Source organism: Narcine bancroftii, chromosome 8 (genome assembly GCF_036971445.1).
Source record: "Narcine bancroftii isolate sNarBan1 chromosome 8, sNarBan1.hap1, whole genome shotgun sequence".
Lineage (NCBI taxonomy): Eukaryota > Metazoa > Chordata > Chondrichthyes > Torpediniformes > Narcinidae > Narcine > Narcine bancroftii.
Genome location: NC_091476.1, coordinates 135,611,186 through 135,627,017, shown reverse-complemented (window position 1 = coordinate 135,627,017; position 15,832 = coordinate 135,611,186).

The following is a 15,832-nucleotide window of genomic DNA, read 5'->3' as shown; positions in this document are numbered from 1 at the left end:
TCTATTCGCTATACACCTACAACTGTGTGGCTCAGTATGACCACAACACCATCTACAAATTTGCTGATGATGCCACGGTAGTGGGTTGGATAAAAAGAGGTAATGAGTCAGCGTGCAGGACTGAAAGGTGGACCAACAATAACCTTACACTCAATGTCTTAAAAACCAAGGAACTGGTTGTTGACTTCAGGAAGGGAAAACCATAGATCATTGGGAGATCAGAGATGGAGAGGGTGAGCAAATTTAAGTTCTTTGGAGTCACGATCTCGGAGGATCTTTCATGGACCCAGCACACTAATGGCATCATGAAGAAATCACGTCAGCACCTCTACTTCCTCAGGAGTTTGCAGAGGTTTGGTATGACATCAGAAACCTTGGCAAATTTCTACAGAGGTGTGGTGAAAAGTGTGCTGATCACCTGCATCACTTTCTGGTCTGGAGACACCGATACCTCTGAGCATAAACCCCTGCAAAAGGTAGTGGACACAGCCCAGGACATCACAAGCAAAGTCCTCCTCACCATCAAGAACATATACGGGGAATGCTGTTGTCGGAGAGCAGCACCAATCATCAAGGACCCACACCACCCAGCACATACTCTGATCTCACTACTACCATTAGGAAAGAGATAGAGGTGTCACGAGACCGGGAACAAGAACAGCTGCTACCCCTCCACCATCAGACCCTTTGCAACAATCAGAAATTTGAAAGTCAACCTCATTCTCCTTCTATCAATAAACTCCATTATTCTGTCCATTATTATTTTCATATATTCAGTCCCTTTTTCCTAGTCAATTAATTAGTCATCTGGTTCTTATCATCATTTACTGACTTGGCTGCATTCACCTCGAATTGATCTATATTTGTCCTTCCCATCGTCCTTGAAACCTGGTGTTGTGAACAACGAATATGAGATGTAATGGTTGAGATTAACGACTGTTCTATTAGACTGGGGAGGTGAAAGGAGGGAAATGGTTAACTTGGCGAGAATTATTGGTTCACCTTATTGTTAGCTGTCACTATCGAGAGAGCACTTTGTGTCCTTGTTTTACTGTGCATCATAAAGTCACAATTGTCACTAAAGAACAAAGATTAGTTATTTCTTAGAATTGCTTAAGAAATATAAATTTGATAGATTGGTATTTTTCAAGGCTTATTCATTTTTAAGTTTTTATAAAGACATATATCTAGTAGTGCCCTCAATTAAAAAAAAACTAAAGATCAACCTGTGGATCAATGTCCTTGGCTTTTTAAAGAAAAAAATATTCTCTCAATGCAATGAAAGATTCTCAGGCCCAATACAACTTAGAGCCTTATTGCTTCTCTTATCCTCCAGCAAACACCAGCAGTATCATAGAAATACAATTGCAAGACAGTCATCTTTCGAATACAAATGCTCAATGTCTTCCTTAAAGTAAAAGCAGAAAATGCTGCCAATATTCATGGATCTGGCAGTCTGTATCGTGGGAGACATAAACAGATGTCATCAACCGGAGACATGAACAGATTCTTTCCCCAGAGATGCTGCTTTGCCTGCTGAGCATTTGCAGCATTTCCATTTCTGTTTCAGATTTCTAGCATCTGCAGCATTATCCCTTTGCCCCAGAGGAAAGATGTTTAATTCAATTCCACACTGTTTCATTCTCTAACTCTCTACACTCCTACAAAATAAGATTTTCTGCAGATACACAAATTAGTATCATCAATGCCTCAGACTAAATATAAGCCAGTAAAATAGCAACCGCAAGTATTCTCTTTAGAATTTATGTTTGTGAAATTAAATATCCCTGAGGGTGTAACTCGCACATTTGCTAACCAGTTGCCTGGATTAAAAAGTAAGTCTTATGAAGCAAGGTTAACAGACCTAGGGCTTTTCTCTTTGGAGCGAAGAAGGGTGAGAGATGACTTAATAAAGGTTTACAAGACAGGCATGGATAAAGTAGACAGCCAGCACCTTTTCCCCAGGACAGGAGTAGCAGCAAACACCAGAGGGCATCTGTACAAAAGTGAAAGGAAGAAAGTTTAGGGGAAAAAATCAGGGCTAAATGTTTTATACAGAGAGTTGTGGGTTCCAGGAATGCATTGCTAAGGGTGGTGATGGAGGCTGAATATTAGGGGGACTCTTAGACGGAAAGAAAAATAGAGGGTTACGAGTAGGGAGATTTCCATTTTATTTTGGTAGGAATATATAGGTTGGCAAAACATTGAGGGCCAAAGGGCTGTACTGTGCTCTCTGTTTCTTTGTTCTAGATTCACTTTTCATGTCATGTAGTCCTTCTTGGCAATGCTGCTTGACAGTATGTGAACACCTTCCAATGCTTTGCGCAGCTCAGAGAGAGTAATAAATGACTCATCCAGGACATTGCTGGCACAGGGCCGAAAATTTCCGGCTTCCCCTCCCTAGAGACATTCACCAATCTGTGAGCCAGGTTGAAGCAAACAAGGCTCAGACAAGAAAACAGGAGCAGGAGTATCATCTTTTCCCTGAAGCCCGTGTCCAATTCAATATGATCACGGCTGATTAATGCTGGCTTCAATTCCTTGAACTTTTTGCTATTTATCAATAGCCAGCTTAAATATAATCAGAATCAGAATTTATTGTCATGAACATGTCACAAAATTCATTGCCATTACAGTGCAAATATTGCTATAAGATTACATTTAAAAATAAATAAATTACTGCAAAAATAAGAGAATTTGAGGTAGTGTCTGTGGTTCATTGTCCATTCAGAAATCTGATGGCAAAGGGGAAGAAGCTGTCCATGTGCCATTGGGTATTTGTCCTCAGGCTTCCTGATATTAGCAGTGTGAAGAGGGTGATGAGGGTCCTTGAGGATAGAGGCTGCTTTCTTGAGACTCTCCCTCTTGTAGAGGTCCTTGATGGAGTGAAGACTGATGCCCATCATGGATCTGGCCGAGTTCACAACCCTCTGTAGTTTTTTTCTTGTCCTGTGCATTGGCACCTTCATACCAGTCAGTAATGCAACCAGTAAGAATGCTCTCCACAGTACACTTGTAGAAGTTTGCAAGAAACATTGGTGACATACCAAATCTCCTTAAACTCCTCACAAAGTATAACTGCAGGTGGGCCTTCTTCATGATTACATCGACATGGAGGCCCCAGGACAGATATATCTAATGATCTGGCCTCTACCACCCTCGCAGAATGAATGGGTGGCACGGTTAGCATAGGGGCTAGTGCAACACTATTACAGTGCCAGCGGCTTGGGTTCAGATCTGCCTCTGTCTGTCCTCCCCATGTCCACATGAGTTTCCTCCTTCATTCCAAAGGCATGTAGGATAAGTAGGATATACTTGGCCAGTGCAGACTCATGGACCAGAAGGCCCAGTTACTGTGTGTATCTCTAAATTTAATTAAAAATCTCAGAGATTTAGTACCCGCTATAGAAAAAGAAATTGCAGCACATCTCAGTTTTAAAATGACAGTACTCTTATTTTGTAGTTACTTCTCCTTGTTTGCAACTCTTGCACTTATAAAAACATCGCAACATCTACCCTGTCAAATCTCCTTAGGATCTTGTATATTTCAATAAGATCATTCCTTGTGTTTCTAAACACCAAGGAATATAGGCCCAAGCTGTTTAGCTTCCCTTGTCAGGAATTAGGCTGATGAATCTACTTTGTAATGCTTCTGTTACTTTTCTATTCTTACATAGATAGGGACACCAAAAGTGTGCAGAGTTTAAAGAAGTAGATCAGATAGAACTGAATGTCAGGTTTCCCATGTTCTTGCTGCTGCAGACAGCCTTCATTCCTCATTCAAACATACTCTGATCATTCCAGGGAAACACAACTTATTTATGCTACACAAAAAAAAAACAGTAATCTACTCCCATAATCACCAGCCTTCCAAATCTGCGTCTGCAGTTAATCATCTGTTTACTTTCTCCCTTGTGTTTTTCCTTCCAGTCTTTCATCACTTCTCTCATTCCACTTGTGCATAAATTTCCATATTCTCCAGTATTTTGGTTCTGATTCCTTCTTTACTGGTTTGTGGAATCTCAGACCATTTAGCAGTCTTCAAAACACCACAATCTCATCCAAAGGCAAAACATGCCTGGAACGGAAGGAGGAAATGCTGACAATACCCAATGGGCCAGGCAGCATCTACTGAGAGAGAACCAATGTTTCAGGTTGATTATCTTCCATCAGAGTGTAAATCTCATCACCCATTCCTTCTCCCAGCCACATGCATTATGTCTATTCAGAGGTGATATCGCTCCACTTATTATCAGATAGAGTCAAGAACAGGCTCTTCAGCCCACCTTGTCCATGCAGACCAACATTTCTACCTAAGCTAGTCCCATTTATCTGGACTTGGCCCATATCCCTCTAAACCTTTCTTGTCCATGTACCTGTTCAGATATCCTTTAAATGTTGTATTCCCCCACCTTTAGCACTTCCTCTGGCAGCTCAATCCTTACACCAACCACCTTCAAAGGGAAATTTCATTTATGTTTTCTCACATACCTGAGGGTAACTGTGAATCTCCAGAATTTCTGTTTACCTTGATCCTCCCAATTTGGACTTCCCTTTTGATTAAAAGGGTGCAGAAAAGATTCACAAGGATGTTGCTTGGACTAGTGGGTTTGACTTATTAGGAGAGACGGCTGGCTAGGTCTGATTTTGCTGGAGAGAAGGAGGTTGAAGGATGATCTTAGAAGATAATAAATTATAACAGGCATCATTAGATTTCAAGATTCAAGATTTCTTTGTTGTCATGTAATAGCATAGAATATGCAATATTACATAAAGTTGACTTCTACCTGCCATAAGACAAAAAGTTTCTATTAGTGTCGCACGGCACCCCTTGCAGTACGAGAAAAAGAGAAGCAAAAGAGAGTCCCTTCAGAATTACTGAATGTCCATGAATTCACTTCCACTGTGCCCGCTACCACTGCAGTTCGATCCATCAGCAACCTGAACTCCAGATCCAACCTCCAACACAATCAGGAAGCCTTCAGAGCCCAAGGCCCTTTGGGAGCCCTTCTTGCCATCAGCCGAATCCAGCAGCCCGTGCGAGTCCTCCGAACGCAAGTCACTCACAGCCCGTGTGGATTCCTCAGCCTCTGAGCCCCTCACTGTACCTTTTTCTGTAGGGTCATCTCCTTTGCTTCTCCTTATCAATGGCGAGGGGTGGTGGGGTGGGGGAGGAAGAGGAAGTATTCTCCTAATTTCGACGTTATCTGAGTCTTTCTCCCAGGGCAGGGAATATTAAAATGAGAGAGATTAGGTTTAAGGTGGGGAGAGTTTTAAAGGGGATCTGATTGGTGACCTTTTCACACAAAGTCTGATGGCCAGAGGAAATGGTCGAAGAGCTGTTTCAATTGCAACACTAAGAGACATTTGGCCAGGTTTATGGATGGAAAGATAAAATGAAATATGGGTGAAATGCAGGTGGAAGAGATCACCTTAGAAGAAAGTAAAACAAGGAAAGTAAAAAAACCACAAAATGTTGGAGAAGCTCAGCAGGTCAGACAGTATCCTTCATGTAGCGAAGGTGAAGATACAGAACTGACGTTTTGGGCTTGAGCCCTTCATAAAAGTATGAGAAAATGCTGGCAAGCATCCGAATAAAAGTGTAGGGAGGAACCTTAGAAGGAATATTGGTCGGTATGGATAAGTTGAACTAAAGGACTTTTTTGTGCTATGAAGTGATGTACCCCCTTTCTAGGCTTCTGGATCAGGAAACCACCAGACTTCATTCTCTCTCTCTTTTTCTCAAAGGTGAATATTTTTCCTCTGGAGAAACCAAAATTGTTGGCATTCAATTATTGTTTTAACAACAGAACTAAAGCAGTGTTAAATCATGATTTTTCACTGAAAAACCTTAATTATTTCAGATTCAGATTTCAGATTTATTGTCAGACATCACATACAACCCTGAGATTCTTTTTTCTGTGGGTGAGGCAGAATTACCACTTATTGGGAATGCAAAAAAAAACTGAACACAATGTATACATGTGATAAAAATTAAAAAGAACATAACCAACGTAAGCAAACTGACCGTGCAATACAAAGTGAATTAAAAAATCCATAAAATACACAAGTAAGAGTCCTTAAATCAGTCCCTGATTGAGTTTGTTGTTGAGGAGTCTGAAGGTGGAGGGGTAGCAGCTGTTCCTGAACCTGGTGGTGTGAGTCTTGTGGCACCTAGACCTCTCTCTTGATGGTAGCAATGAGAACAGAGCATGTACTGTGTGATGTGGATTATTGATGATAGCTGCCGCTCTCCGATGGCAGTGTTCCCTGTAGTTGTTCTTTATGGTGGGGAAGGTTTTGCCTGTGATGTTCTGGGCTGTGTCCACTACCTTTTGGAGGGCTTTACGCTCAGGGGTATTGGTGTCTCCATACCAAGCCAGCGGGTTAGCACACTTTCTACTGCACCTCTACAGAAATGTCATCCTGAAAGAATGTTTGAATCATCTCTGGAGCTCAGGAAATGAACATGCTGCTTAAAAATTGCTCTCAAGCATTTTTATTTTAAGTGGGTCATGACTCATTGGCACAAAATGGTGTTTATATATCCATGCAAACTGTTATGATTTTTACACAGAGATAAAGGAAAAATTCTGTGAAAAATATGCATACTTACCTCCGGAGTGGTCATTTACACAGCACTTTTCCTAAGCACTTTTACACTGCCTTCTTTCCTGCGTTGCAGTTTGTCCAAGGGTGAACGTCATATTCATTAACCCAGTTTCTTACGGAGAGCCTGCAGTCAATTTACACTATAGCAGCTCCATAAAAATGTGTAGGGGTCTTGGTGAAAAAATTATGGGATATAATTCAGCAAATAAATTCCTTCAAGACATTTTTACACTGCCGGTAGAGCATATTTTCTGCTTCTCAGTGATTGTGTAAAGATGTCCTGTGAAGAGAAAGAAAGTTACTCATCTGTGATCTCTCCTGCTTCGTTAATACACAACTCCAGATGAATAGTATGCGTACATTTACATTTTGAACTTTTTATCCTTTCTAAAGACTGGAATCATCTTCCTCCATGATTTTCTCTTAAATTGCATTCTAAGTTAGCCTTCTAACATCTGGATTCATCTTTGCCACTGTAGAGCTCATCGAAAGAACCAAAGACTTGTTGATCCAAACTAAGGCTTTTATTAGCAAAAGACAGGAGCTCTTCACAGGTGGCCGACCAGTCCGGAATGATCCGACCTGGCTAAGGACACAACCCTTTAAGGCCCAGACAGTAGGCATGGCTAAGCTCTCGGCCAATCGCTGTAAGCACAGTCATTACATACTCTAGATACTGTAACTATATACATTGGTGATAGGTCTCTACTATCACAGCCACCTTGTACTAAATGTGATCCCTGTCACAGCGATTAATGCCAGGCAGGTTTTCAGCTGAGGTAGTAAGTTTATGAACAAACCATGCACCTAAGTTCTTGCCTCTGACTAAATATAAAAGGAGCATACTGAATCTGTCGTATGGAGTGGAGGGCATGATCTGTATTATCCAGGATCACACTCGCCAGGAGATCAGCTGAGATAACTGGCTGAGAGCAATTTATGTCAATCAAACATTTCTTTTAATTCTTTGCAGCTCCTTTTGTAGAACCAAACATGACAAGGTCATGATTTCAGCAGACCATGTGTACATATTCATGCAGAGATAGTGTGATCAGTTTTCCTTCTTGCAAGATATTCTCTGCATTCACTTGCCACTAATTTAAATTTTAAATTTAAATTTTTTAAACATTTAAATTTAGACTTAGAACACAGTAATAGGCCCTTTTGGCTCATGAGCTCGTGCCGCCCAATTACACCCAATTGAACTACAACACCATAGGTTTTTGAAGGGTGGGAGGACATCGGGGCAGCTGGAGGAAAACCCACGCAGACATGAGGAGAACATGCAAACTCCCTACAGACAGCACTGGATTCGAACCCCAGTCGCTGGAGCTATAACAATGTTGTGCTAACGACTGCACTATGCAGCCCTTTGCTCCATAAACCCACTTTCAATAGACGTGGTTAATACACACATTAGGAAACCTCGCGCCCAAGAACTGGACCAAATTACACTGAAATCTACAGATTAATTATACCAAGAGTTCCTTGGCTAATTTTATTTCCTATTCCCCCTCAGTGCACATTTCAAAAAACCGATGACTTGATCACCATCACGTAGCTATACACACATTGGCTTTTGTTCCCAGATGAGTTCAGTGTTTACGCACCCAATGAATACTTTGCTAGTTGTGAAACAGTGAGGTGTGTGGAAAGGAATGCAATGAGTACAATATAATTGTCTCTCCTTACCTTGATTATCTTCTTCAAAGAAACTATGGATTACTTTATTTCCGAGTTCACAAAGTTGCTTCATCTTTTTCGATGAACTTTAAATGATCATCAAAGTTAACTCCAAAGATAGAGCCATGCAATAACTGTTTCTGTTATGAAATTAAGAGTTTTCAAATGCTTTGATAAAATATACAAACTGTCACCAGAAATGACAATTAACAACCAGCCACGGTCTGTGAAAGCTGCACAGTCTTGTTGTTGTTTATTCACACTTCATTTACCGACAAAAGATAAATGCAGGGTTCAGATTTTTAGGCTGAAATCACAGCTTCATTTCTTGTTCAGACATTCCACATTCTCCGTTATTGGGTGTCAGAAGTATCACCTGGAGGATACCTTACACATGTGGTCACCGCAATATTTAAGAGACAGCCATAGCCCAGTGACAATGAAGAAAATTGGGACTACACACACACAAACGCCCAGCTGATGATTATCAGCCCACAGTGAAATACAACAGCTTGTCTTTGCCACACTTTGGTCTGGGAGCTCACACCAACAAGAGAGAAGAGACATCTTCCGTTCTTCCACCTGTAACTGAACACCTCATACATTCATGTTTCACTCTTTCATGATCAGTTCTTTTCTTCTAAATGATTGGCAATGTATTGGACAGGCGTGCAGCAGTTAAAACAAAATGTCCCATTCTTTTAGGGAAGGAGGGACTCAGCAGGTCAGGCTGCATCCATAGGTAGAAACATTTTGGGTCTTTCCTCAAATTTCCACCATCTGTTGTTCATGTGCTTCTCCATTGCATTATTTCTTTACCTTATTTATAGAGGGCTACATTAGCCCTCTATACCACTCTGCCTCATTCTTGAATGAGATATCAAATCCAAAGTGCCTCAGGTGCGGAAGGCTTGATTATCGTGTCAGAGATTTGGATGTGGAGCTCATGTTACTGATTAATCAAACAGGAGACTGTGGGGTTGAAAAGGCTGCAGGAGCACTGGCGGAGAATCCATGGACACTCAGTATCTCTGAAGGGACCCTCCCTTGCTTCTCTTTCTACTTTTGTTAGGGCAATGCTCATGATGACTCAGTCCACTGACTGAATGCATACAGGTGAGGCAGTGTAACCCGGGAACCCTTACTTTGCCTCTAAACAGATTGGCAATATTATATGACCTTCTGTGTTTCCAAAAAGTAAAAATATAAAAAATTAAATGACATTTAGTCAACCAAGCCCACTGTTAAAAGAATGAATCAAACACTTACCTTGTTACTGCTCACAGTCGGGGCAACAACCACCTCACTCCCCTGTTACCCATGCCTATGCACAAGGTTTAAAACCACTAATTCCACCAGCAATGGAATTACTGGGGTCGCTGATCTCCAGAGCAGCCATTATCAATGGGAATCATACGACCTCCCTGGGAACCACAGCACATTTAAGAGGGCCACAGAATTAAATCATAACATAACTTTTAAGTTTTTTTATGTAGTGGGTAGAAGTACGGAAGAAAACAACTAAACTTGACTGCTTCACAGAAAAGGGGCCCGTAAACTTACGGCAGACAAAAGTTTATCATGTATAATAAAGATTTAATGTATTATTATGTGACAATAAAAGGAAACTTCCAATTTTTGAAACAGAGTTTCTCCAAGCCTATCTCAGGCAGATTCGTCCCCTCACAGCCAACAGCCCATGCATAAAATAAACACTTCTCCCATAGACTTGTTCAGCTATGAAAGATCATCACATTTGCACACCATCATCTCAGTCAATGATGGATCAAGACATGAGTTAACTCAGATCCCAAGCATGAAATGTGCAGTATCAACCAAACTGAGGGCTCAGGGCAGGAGTACACAAAGGTTTGCTCGGTCATGCTGGAGTTTGTAACTATCACACACCACATGGTCTGGGTCATTATTTCTCTGTGACATGCAGAAGAGACAAAAAAAAACACTGACATGTTAATCAAGGAACACGGAAAACCAGATTGTAAAATTTGACATTAAAAAAAATTATAATTCTCAAAAAAATTTCCCACCAACACTAAACAATAATTCTGTGGGTGGTTTGGGAAGAGGCTAAAGGTCACTAGTTCCCTGGTGGTCTGTGGGTTTCTTTTAGGCGGTACATTAGCCTGTGGATGCAGAAAGGTGGTCGAGAGGTCACTGGTATAGAGCAACCATTCCAACATTTTTTTTTAGAAATCTGCTGAAATTTATGGCCCCCTTTCCCTGTGAAGCAATCAGGTTTAGTTGTACTTTTTTTTAATGTATCCTCTCCCTCTGACTCCATAAAAGAAAACTAGAATATTTTATGATTTTAGTTCATGGCTCCCCCTAAATGTTCTGTGGCCCCTAGAGGCCCATATGAGAATGGCTGCTCTAGAGATAAGTGACCCCAGTAATTCCATTGCTGGAAGAGTTAGTGGTTTAAACACTTGAAGATAGCTGTGGGTAGTAGGGGTGTGTGGTGGTTAATACCCTGACTCTGACTTAGGAGTAGTTATGAGTTGAGTGTTTGATTTACTCCTTTAACAGTGGGCTTGGTTGACTGAATGACACACAAATCCTTTTTTTATGTCACATTTTGGAAGCACAAAGGCAGCAGATGACATTGTCAATCTGCCACAACACAGCTCCCAGGGAAAGGAGTTCCCAGGTTACCCTGCCTTTCCTGAATGCGTTTAGATGGTGGAACTTGTGGGTTTGGTGCATGTAAGCAGGATTGCAGAGACGAGTTGCTGACGTGCAATTTGTAGATGATAGCAGCCTTGGTGTAGCAGCAGTGGAGGGAATGGATGGTTAGAGTGATGGGTAAGGTGGGCTGCTTTCTCCTGGATGGCATTGAGCTTCTGAGATATCTTGCAGTATTAGAAATTGGTAAGTCATTCACTGCAGAATACCCATCCGCTTGTGTGTGGATGTCCTTGTAAAATCTCTGATCTAATGACAAGGAAATTTAAAAACTGTAGTGACTACTCTGGAGGAGCTACTAAATCAACACACATACACCTGGTTAGTCAACCAAAGACTGTTTATTTAAGTTTTCCATCTTTCTTTAATTTCCTTCCCATCCCGGGCTCCACAGGACAGGGGAGAGAAGGTGATGTCACTATGTATTTGCCGCTAATCTGTGGGAGCTGGAGGGTTTAAAGTGAACATGGTGGGAGCCCTGCGCCCTCTAGAAAGAGGAATAGCAACCCCAGCGTGCCGCTACTCAGCACGCAGTACCGCGTGTATGCGGTCTATTGTCCAGGTGAGTGCATAGCGGCCCAACCTGCAGCTCCAAGCGTTCATTGGTAAGCCGCACTGGCAATGGTTTGCGATACCGGGCTATGCACCTGCTCGGCCCACTACACGGCCGCTACTAAACAGTGATTAGAAAAATGAGCACTGAACTTATTTTTATTGTGAAATAAAATGTTTTTCGACACCACACTTTGATGGAGATTAGAATAATACTGGAAAGGGAACAGCTACTTCACTGAATAATCTCAAGTTAACTTTATTGCACAAGTACAACCTGTCCTCAGTGCAAAACACACAGACACACCAGCAGACATGTCACACAAACAGACAGACAATACATATTAATGGCAAGAATTCATATCTACAAATAGATAAATAAAGTTTCATAAATATCGGCTAGTTAGTGTGAGCAGTTCCTTTGGTCGTTCAGCATTCTCACTGCCCATGGGAAGAAGCTGTTTCTAGGCCTGGAGGTGCTGGCTCTGATACTCCTGTACTTCTTTCTGGATGGGAGTAGCTGAAAGATGCTGTGTGCAGAATGGAAATTGTTCTTATTGATTTTGTGCACCCTCTTTAGACGATTCTAGTAGATCTCATCAATTGGGGGAGGGAGACTCCAGTGATTCTCTTTGCCACTTTAATGGTCCTGTGGATTGACTTCCAATCCATTCACTGCACCAACCACACAACACTGTGAGGCAGACAGCCAGGGCACTCTCAATAGAGCTCCTGTAGCTTCAGTCTTCTCAGGAAGTGCAGTCACTGTTCTGCCTTTCTGGTAAGTGAGGAGATGTCTGGGACTTAAGGGGACTTAACTGATGAAACATAAAAGGATAGATCATTGGTGTAAAACATGGATTGAGAATAAGGGTGCAATTTAGGAATCTTCCATTGCATTGGGTGCAATTGGTCACTTGTAAGATCAAGACACAAACGCTATGTGGCAATCACTGCTGTGCAATGAGTTATCCTAGAGAGAATTTATTTTTGCTGAGTAGAAGTAGTGAAAGTAATTTGATGAGAACTCATCATGTTTCTTTGTAGCATCTCCTGAATGTCCCAATTAGTTACAGTCCTGACAGTGTTTTGATTCATTCTCATTATTCAAACAGTCTTTAATATCATAAACTAAGAATATTCCACTTGCTGTACATAATTGTAAGGCTCTACTTTTGTATAACTCCTCTATGCCTGATTGGGTAAGATTAGACATTTAAGAAGAAATCTTTTCACAATGTATAAAATAATTGATAACTTGATAGGATTATGAGAAAGATACTCTTTCCCCTGAGAGGCTAGACTACAAGTTAAAAGCCTAACAGTAAAATTTCACCAGTTCTCTTTTGCTTTTCTTTCTCTGCTGTGAGGGGTGCCAGGCAATGCTAATGACGAATCTTTGCCTTCCTTTTGGCAGACTAAAGGCAATTTCATCGTACTTCTGTTTTATTACATGACAACAAATACTATTTGATATCTGATCTGAAGACTGAACTCTTGGATAAGAACAATCTGAACAAATAACTCTCCCCAAAGTAATATTGATTAAGGGGGAATCAAATGAAAATCTGAGCGTGGAGATTGGGCACAACTGAGGTGGGTGGATGGAGAAACAGTTCGGTGATAATTAAACTGAACAACTGATTAGGAGCCCACAAACTTCTAATAGTGTTTCCAATACAAGTGTGTTGGACTGCACTGTGTATTGTGAAAGGACTGTGATGTGGAGAACAGGTTTGAAGGGTCCAAGAAGTGACGAGTCTGAATACCGTAACAAACAAGGATCTTTATTCACACGCAGGGGAAGTCACAACAGGGACCACACAGATATAGACACTACACCAATTCATGAACGTCAAACACTGCTTAATCACAACTCCCAATTGCGAAACAAAGGTTAAACAAAAAGTACCCACCACTCGCAGGCATGGAATCCCACTTATCTACAGTATCTAATTACACAGCGTAGAGCTCGTCGAAAGAACCAAAGACTTGTTGATCCAAACCAAGGCTTTTAATAGCAAAAGACAGGAGCTCTTCACAGCTGGCCGACCAGTCCGGAATGATCCGACCTGGCTAGGGGTACAACCCTTTAAGGCCCAGACAGTAGGTGTGGCTAAGCTCTCAGCCAATCGCTGTAAGCACAGTCATTACAAACTCTAGATACTGTAACTATATACATTGGTGATAGGTCTGTACTATCACACACAGATAACAAGAAAATGGCACACCAGTCCTTCTGAGGTATGCACCACAATATCCTTCCACCCTGTACCAGCACACACCTTGCAATTTTCTCTTCAGTTTTGCCCATGGCTCATAACCTGGAGCGGAGCTAAAGTTTGTTCTTATGGGAAAAAGAGAAAGAGCAGTTCCATGTGGTGGGCTTTATACTGTAGCTGGCTGGAGGGGCCAGCTCAGGTTTGCGCAAATGAGGCAAGGTGTTCAAGACAGCCAATCGTAAGGTGCACCCTCACCTGTTGATTGACATGGGGAAATGACTTTTGACCTGCCTGGTCAGATAACCTCCAGGAGCATGTACATGGATTATCCTTGGTTCAGAGTAGTTTCCTCTCTGACCTGTTGGATAATCCTCTGGATTGCAATCACAATGAGACATTATTATCCAAAACACAAGTACAATGTTCAGATACACATTCTTACTTCCTGCAGCCACAGGGATATAAAAGACACACCAACAAAATTAGAATAAACTAAATTGAAGCAATATGCCATGGGTCAGAAAAAGAAAGGATAATTATAAAAGCAAAGATAAATAAATATTCACAGTTTCTGTTAGTGCAAAAAAAATGATGTTTTAATAGTGCAGCGATTGAAAAGTGTCTGGTAATTGCTTGCAATTTGGACATTTGAGTGCCAGTATGTTATGTGGGACTAGATGTTAATATCCCCTATTGCACACCAGAGATTTGCTACTCTGCGGGGTAGCTAAGTGAGTGGTGGCATCTTTTGGGTTATCAAGTGGGTGCCCTCCTTCCTCAATGTTTTGCTGATGACCGCGTCACCTCTGGAGCATCCCAGGCTCACCCCCTAGATGCCATTCACTCATTTGGGGGCCAATGTGGAATCCTTTCTCCTCATCCAGAGCCACTGACTATCCTTTTCAGTAGCTCTGGAGAGTTCTTTAACTGATGTCGGTGTAGCTTTTCTCACACCCCCAACTCCCGGAGTAGCCCTGATGTCAAAATGTCTGCGGCCTACTTCAACTTGTCAGACCCTTGCCTAGCAAGCACATTAGCTGCAAGCTCAGCATACCTCAGTTTCTTGCACTCGTAGGCCTCCTCCACTGCCTCCTCCCAGGTCACTGTAAACTTGATGATGTAAATGAGATGGAGTGAGGCCCACCACAGCACAAGGTCTGGTCTGTGGTTAGAAGGGTTGGATGCTGAAGACCTTAGCTATCACTCCCTGAATATTGTGATTGCTGTATCTCTCCCTTCCATGTCTGCTGACAGAGTTGCTCTTAACAGGCAGATGATGGACAATTCCGCAGGATTACATTTGAGTTGGTTTGTCGCTTTGTACTCTCATTGTCATTCTGGCTCACCATTACTTTCCATCAAAAAGAGCTGAAGATACCAGTCTGATCATGATCTACTCCAAAATTCATTGAATGCAAAGATCGGCTTCAGGTCCTCTGGAAACCTTGTGAAATATTACCATCCAGTTGCAATATCTTTAGAATGATGGAGAGAGGCGGCTGGCAGTCAAACCAATGAGCTGCAACTGATCACTTCAAACATTCACTCAAGCTGAGTGGCTAGTTTCAACATTGGATTTATCAGCATTGCATGCTGATGCCACAGAACAGAAAGGTTATCTTTTCCTGCTGTGTCAGATCTTCCATCATGAAAGAATCGCAGGATGGATCTCTCTCAACTGCAATTAGTTTTGAATTAATAACAATTCACTTCCGTGGATCCTTGCAGATTAAATCTGAGTCTTTCCTCAGGCTTAATATTTCACTTGTTGGCTAGGCTGCTCTGGCATACAGTCCTTGAAGATCAGAACTCTGCCTGTCAGCTGTGCACCTGTGAACAATCGTCTTACTTCCCAGTTAAGCACTGATTTCTGCTACTCCAGAGACACATGCAAGAATAACAACAAAAGACCCAGTCTGAGATGGTTGTCAAAGATTATTTGTTTTCTCCTATTTGCAATAAATATCCCCTGAAATACAGATCATCTGTTGATTATGCAGTTAACAAAAGTGCTGGAGAAACTCAGGAGGTCGCACAGCAGCGATAGGAAGTAAAAGATA